Consider the following 6,977-nt stretch of genomic DNA (forward strand, 5'->3'; position numbering starts at 1 on the left):
CCAAAGGGATGCATTTCAGGTCTCATTTTCCCTTTAAAATTGCTTTCTTTATGTACATAAAGGTTTAATCCTAATTTGTCTGCCCACTAGACAAAGTTTTGTCAGTTATAAAGATCCATGACCGGTATTTGAGCAGGTTTACACTGGCAGGTAATGCTTTGTAATGAAATCAAGGGGAAAAAAAGAACAAACTTCTACCTATAGTGACAAAGGCTGGCACCCAGTTTGGTCAGGCCATGGATTTCTTACATATAAAGCTGCAGTAATCACAAAACAAGCACTTTTTACGCTAACAAAAATAGGGCTGGCTTTTTTCTAAACGAACAATTTATAATTCGGTTTAGTTACTTGAGTGATTTACTAGCCTCTGCCAGACTGTACAGCTACGGCAATCTATGTGTACCTGTGCAATGTGGGAGAGAAGTGTAAATCATATATGACTAATTGCACTGAAGTACTAATCCTTTGATACATTAAACTATAAAATATACAGTATACTGTATGCACTTCACTTTTATTCATCTGCGTGCCTAGAAATTAAATTCATAAACAAAATAAATATGTTAAAGTGGGATTATTCCTTGCTTTCCTAATCCCTGAAGTAGCGAGATTTCAAAGCCAACAAGTTCACCATTAGTGAGCTTATTCTTTAATCGTTTGCCACCCGCCGGCAGCCAAATGACAGCTGGGTGGTGCGGCTCTCGTTCTGGCCGGGCGTCATATGACGTCCCCGTTTTTCACGGGCCTCTAGGGAGCATGTGCCTGCCGAATCACTTGGGCGCCGATGCGCGTGTCTGGAGGCCGCAATGTCCGCCGGGCACCCGCGATTTCCCCGGTAACAGCGCAGGACCGTGGATCTGTGTGTGTAAACACACAGATCCATGTCCTGTCAGGTGAGAGGAGACAGATGGTGTGTTCCCAGCAATTTTTTTTACCAAAAATATGTAGAAAAATGCATATCGACCTAAACTGAGGAAAAAAATGTGTTTTAAAAAATAAATAAAAAATTGGGATATTGATTATAGCAAAAAGTAAAACTTTTTTTCAAACGTTTTACTCTTCTTTTGTTTATAGCCCAAGAAATAAAAACTGCAGCGGTGATTAAATATCACCAAAAGTAAGCTCCATTTGTGGGGGGGGGGGGGGGGGGGGGAATATAAAAATTTAATTTGGGTACAGTGTTGCAAGACCGCGCAATTATTATTCAAAGTGTGACAGCGCTGAAAGCTGAAAAATGGCATGGGCAGGAAGGGGGTTTAAGTGCCCTGTATTAAGGTGGTCAAGAAATCCCCCAAGTGCAATGTTAAATATCGATCTTCCTTCCAATTCCAGTGACCTGCATTGTTTGACTCTGCCCATTGCCACATAGTGTTTCTTACAAAAACATCCCCGCTAGCGCTTGTGCATGCCAGGGCCCTATTCATTCCTTTGGGAGCATGGTATTCCAGCCAGGGCTGTGGAGTCGGAGTCGAGGAGTCGGAGTCGGGGGAAATTTTGGGTACCTGGAGTCGGAGTCTGCAAACAATGCACCGACTCCGACTCCTACTAAATTTAGATTGGAATTAAAAAAAAAATTCCAACAGGAGTTTTATAAAGCACTAAAAGAAGTTGAAAAGTATGATCGCTCATCAAAACTTACTGTTGAAGAAGCCATCCTTGTTTATCCAGAGATCGTTAGTGATGTGGCCAGAATAGTTACTGCAATGCCACCCACCCAAGTCAGTGTCGAAAGATTATTATCAGCCCTAAAAAAAATAAAGTCTGACTTAAGAGCCTCTATGAAAGAGGATCTGGCAGAGGCAATTCTCTTCCTTAGAACGCTACATTGAATTGATTTGCATTTGCTAAGCCTATAACTACATTTCAAGATTAATATAAACCATTTCTAGGTTTTACACATTTTGTTTTTGGTTCATTATAGATGAGCTTTGTTTTTGTTCTAAAACAACCAAATAATGTGGTTTGTATTTTTGAACTGGTAAAGATCCTGTTCCTGATGTTTATGCCTGCTGCTACTATCCAGCCACTTGATTGATTAATATTTTTTTTTTATATAAAAAACTTTGTTTTCATTGTGTTTGTCTTTTGCTTAAACTATGCAATACAGTAGACTGTTGGCTTCCCAGCCAGTAGTCCTGTGGTAGTAGGTTGCGTTTCTTTCCCTCAAGGAATGTATAAAATACATTTGCATATTAATACAGAGGAGTCGGAGTCGAGGAGTCGGAGTCGGAAGTACATAAAACTGAGGAGTCGGAGTCGGAACATTTATCTACCGACTCCACAGCCCTGATTCCAGCCATCCCACGGAATGGGTTTATTTAGCAGGATGGAGAGCTTTTCCTCACGGTGGCTGGAATAAGGATAACCCATAGGAATAAATAGGGCCATGGAGCACATACAAAAAAAAAAGCCACCAGGAGTGTTTTTGGGGAAAAGGCTGTGTGGTTCTGGGCAGGGCTGAAAAGCACACAGCAATAGGTGGATAGGTAGGTATTTCACATGGCACTCTGCACTCAGAAGTGGTGTTGGGGGGGAGTGGGGGGGGAGGAGATTTATTGAAGCACAAGGGCGCATGAAACTTGTCCTTTAGGCTTCGGATAGAGTAGGCAAACGTTACATAGGTCAGATTTACATTACTGCAGGCAACATTGCTAATTTACACACCCTTCCTGTCTCAGCGACAGCTGTCACCTTGACTGAAAGGGAGAAGAAATCCATAACTTGACAGTTGTCACTAGAACAGAAGGCAGGGAAGGGGCTTGTCTCCAAATGTGTGTGTGTGTTTTTTTTTTACTTAAAACACATTTGCTCTCACTGCCTGTTGCATCTCCAGGATTTAGAAGAAATGTTCTACAAAGCCCAACTCCATGAAAATGGAAAATGGCACTCTTGCAATGCAAAAGTTTCATGGGGGCCGAGTGTTATAGTGTTCAGGGTTATAGTTAAGGTTCCTAGGTTAGACTAAAAACTAAAATTTGGGTCAGGTTAAATGTTAATAGACAAGATCATGTTTAATAAAAATGTCCTTTAATAAATCTCCCCCCTCACCAATAAATGCAAACCATTTGGGAAAAATACTTATCTTCCTCATAGATTAACAAGGTTCTGGCTGACTCCTTCTACAACACATGCACCTCAAAGCTTCATTGATCCCCATTGGTGAGCAATACTCCACTGGATTCATGGAGGCCGCTATGAGTATGGCTACCCAAAGAAATTAATGTTAGCCAGAGAGCAATTTGCAGTATAAAGAGGAGCCTCGAGACCTTTTCAAAGGAAAGATCGCTGGATCAGGGCAAAAGATATCCCAGGTGAGTTGCATTCACAAGGATTGGGGGGGGGATGTGACAAAAACAACTTCACCAAAGTTATCTTTAATGTATTCAGTTTCAAACAGGTTGACAGTTGTCAGGCGTTAAGAGTTGATTTTAGGGGCCAAGGATTACAGTGAGGTAGTGGGCTTTAAAGTGACACTAAACTCAATTATTGTGTAAAACAAAATAAATCTGACATGTTCAAATATAAAGTAGAATGCACCTTCTATTTCTACCTCTCCATTTCATCTCTCAAATGCAAGTTTTTTGTGCTATTCTCAGACTTCCTGTTGTAGGGTGGTTACGTTAATTTGCCATGTCCTTGTTGTGCATGTGAATGTAGTCACCCTTTCCTTATTGCCCGTGAAGTAGACTACACATTTACATGCAGACACATTCAGCTCTATGGGAATTGTAGTATGCATAGAGCGGAGCATGTGGCCAGAAATAAAAGGCACTGTTCACTCTCTCTATACCAGTAGCTGTAAAGGATAGGGAGCTCAGGGCAAAAAAAGAAAAGCCTGAAACAATGGCAGGAGACTTTTAAAAACCGGACCATGGTACACTTGCCATTTGAGATCAATTTATGTAAATTAAATGAGTTTAGAGTCACTTTAAATCTTAGGGTTAGCTTAAAGGCGTTTTTTTATTTTCTAAATAGGTTCCTTTAAGCTAGTGCATTGTTGGTTCACTAACCTTTTCCTTCTATTGCCCTTCTAAATGTTTTTTCTTTTCCCTTTGTCTGAATTTCTAACTTCCTGTTCCTCCTCAGTAAGCTGTTGTGGCTGACACACCACCACTCGGATAATGGGGGCAAGCTTACTGAGGAGAAACAGGAAGTGAGAAATTCAGACAAAGAAAAAAAACATTTAGAAGGGAAATCAAAGGAAAAGGGAAGTGAACCAACAATGCAGTAGCTTAAAGGAACCCATTTAGAAAATAAATAACGAACCTTTACAACCCCTTTAAGTGTTAGTAGACTTCTTTCCCCCTACATTTTCAGTGCCACAAACTCCAAAAGAAACACTTTCCCCATGTTCCTAGCAGCAATATTTAATGTCCTAAATGACATGTTCAATAACGTCTGCAGCCCATGGTCCTGCAGTTTAACTGGATGCCAAAGACTACATTTAAAGGCTTGTTCACGCATTGCGCAGAGACCTATTGTTTTACTGCACTGGATCAAGTGACTGCTAGGGCACACTGCAACACAGCTGGAAGGCGTGGTGTGGTGAGCATCTGTAAAATGCATATCACTGCACCATGTTACTGTGCGAAGACTATGAATAAAAAAAAGTCACTTTGTGTAAAGAAGAAAAAAAATAAAGTAAACAATATAGTGCACTGAAAACATACATCGCACTGAATCCTCACTGGCCTCAAACCTACAGCATGCAGTGCTGTGTGAACAAGCCCTAAATCTCCCTCTTGAACACGGCAGGAGTGGCATGCAAACAAACTAAAGTCAAGTGAAAGAGGCACAGAGAGAAGTGTCTTTACAGATCACATTCATACAAGCCCCTTTGCACATATAGTATTCCTATTCATATAAAAGAAAGTGATTTTTACTGTAATTTAAAGCACACCTCTTATATGGTCATAATAAGCAAGGTAAAACTGCAGCAGCTTTCTCTTGGGCCACATGCTGACTTCAGACTGCTTTCCCTACTCACCAGCGCAGCATTGGAGCCTCCTGAATAGCAAACACAAGTACCAGTCACATGCACGCAAATACTATCAAAACACATACAAGTATTTACATAAGGACAGACCCCCCCCCCACGTGTGACAGTACTTGACTCTGGCTATGGGTAGCTCAGACACCTAGCACTGCATTGTAGGGTGAAAAGCAAGCAAGCTTGCCCCTTACTCAGGAATTTGGGCTTTTCAAGGTGCTACCTTGGTATGCCGAGAAGGTCAGATAGCCTAAAGCCAAGATGTGGCACCAGAGGATGCATCTGTAGGGTTATTTTTTTTGTACTTTAATGAGAAAAAAAAAAAATCGACAGAGTCCCTTTTATGATCAACATTTTGGAAATACAATACAACATTTTTTGAGGCCCTTTTAAAAGTTGATAAACTCTCACGCTACAAGCATTCAATATGCCCTAAAAAGTACAACACATTAAACACAAGCCCATTCATCAAAACTACATACATTTAACTTTATTGCATTTAGAGTGTAATGCTTATGTTGACCCATCCAGGCAATGAAAAAGTAACATTGGAAAGACAGGAAAGCATATGTAAAGGTCTATGGAGCAGGAGTTATGTATTGCAAATTATTTAAAATAAATTGCTAAACAAAATCTTTCTGCAGTCATTTTACTCCTTCATAGTACACAAAGATGTATTAAATTAAGGTATTCTACATGAATACTCTGAAATGTTTGTTGCTCCTTGAACTCAGAATCTACTTTACGTTAATGAACAAATCCCATTTTATAAAGCAAAAGCAGGTGTGGTTAATCTGTGGGACTGCAAGTATTGCAGACATGCAACCAGAGGTTACATAAGCATACAAGGTAAATATATGAAAATAATATTTGTTTTGCTCTTTAGTTAACCAACCTGATATTTCCTGTTCCAAAAAAAAAAAAAAAAAGGTGTCCATACACATTAGAGAATCACTTTGTTTGACACCTTCAAAACATGAGCAGACACCCCCTGCTGAATAATCTCTGGGAGAAAAATTGATTGGCCAGACTGAACTTTCCTGCTGATTGCTATATTTCCCCTAGAATTTAAGATCACTTTAGAAAAAGAAAAAAAAAATGCACATTTTTTGCATGTAAAAAAAAGTGCATTTACAATTTTTTTTTTTTTTTTTAAGGTGCCTGGAAAGCATGTTACCAGTGATTAGTAGATGCCAAAGGCCAAGCTGGTCTCCTGCAGACAGTCAGTGTGACTGTCTGCCCATACATCGTACAGGCAGGCAGTTGTCCACTGATGGGAAGAATCAATTAACTACCACAGTGCTCACTGTGGTAGTTCATTGAAAACTACAAGCCGGCAACTGCAAAGGCAAATGACGTGGCCGGGCAGGAGGAGCCCCGCGCGGCCATGTTTTCTTTAGATTGGAGCAGCGAGGGGGGAGAAAATCCCCCGCTTGATGACAAAACAGGGGATTACCCTGAACATGGGTGTAACATGTTACAAAAGATGAACTTATCCTTTAAGCATTTGTTTGATAAATAAAGGCAGTGCTTACTGTAAATGATACATGTGTGCACACATTGATTAGGGGAATGCCTGTTTGATGATCATTTAATGACTATGGCCAGCAAGATGTGATCGTATTAACGGGTAGCTGAAACCCTCACGCTGGGCCATTTGTGCAAACAGGGTTTGAAAGCATTCACTATACACATGTATTCTAAAGTGGCTTTGGGTATCCGTACTCAAACATTTTGTTTATTGCCAAATCTAACAAAACCCTAGAATGCAGCATCCTGCACTGAACTGTTTGAGTATAGATACAATATGTTTGACACATGCTAATGGACATTTCATACATTGTGTATGACAGCGCAGCAGCAAAGGGTGCCGAAAAGGCGTTAGCACTAAAAAGCGGTATTACTTCCTCACAACAACCAGATTCAAACCTGCCCGACTAGTGATTGTGGGCAGATAATGGTAATTCTTAGCACTGACATTTGATCT

The sequence above is a fragment of the Rana temporaria genome, chromosome 2 (genome assembly GCF_905171775.1).
Source record: "Rana temporaria chromosome 2, aRanTem1.1, whole genome shotgun sequence".
In the NCBI taxonomy this organism is placed as follows: domain Eukaryota; kingdom Metazoa; phylum Chordata; class Amphibia; order Anura; family Ranidae; genus Rana; species Rana temporaria.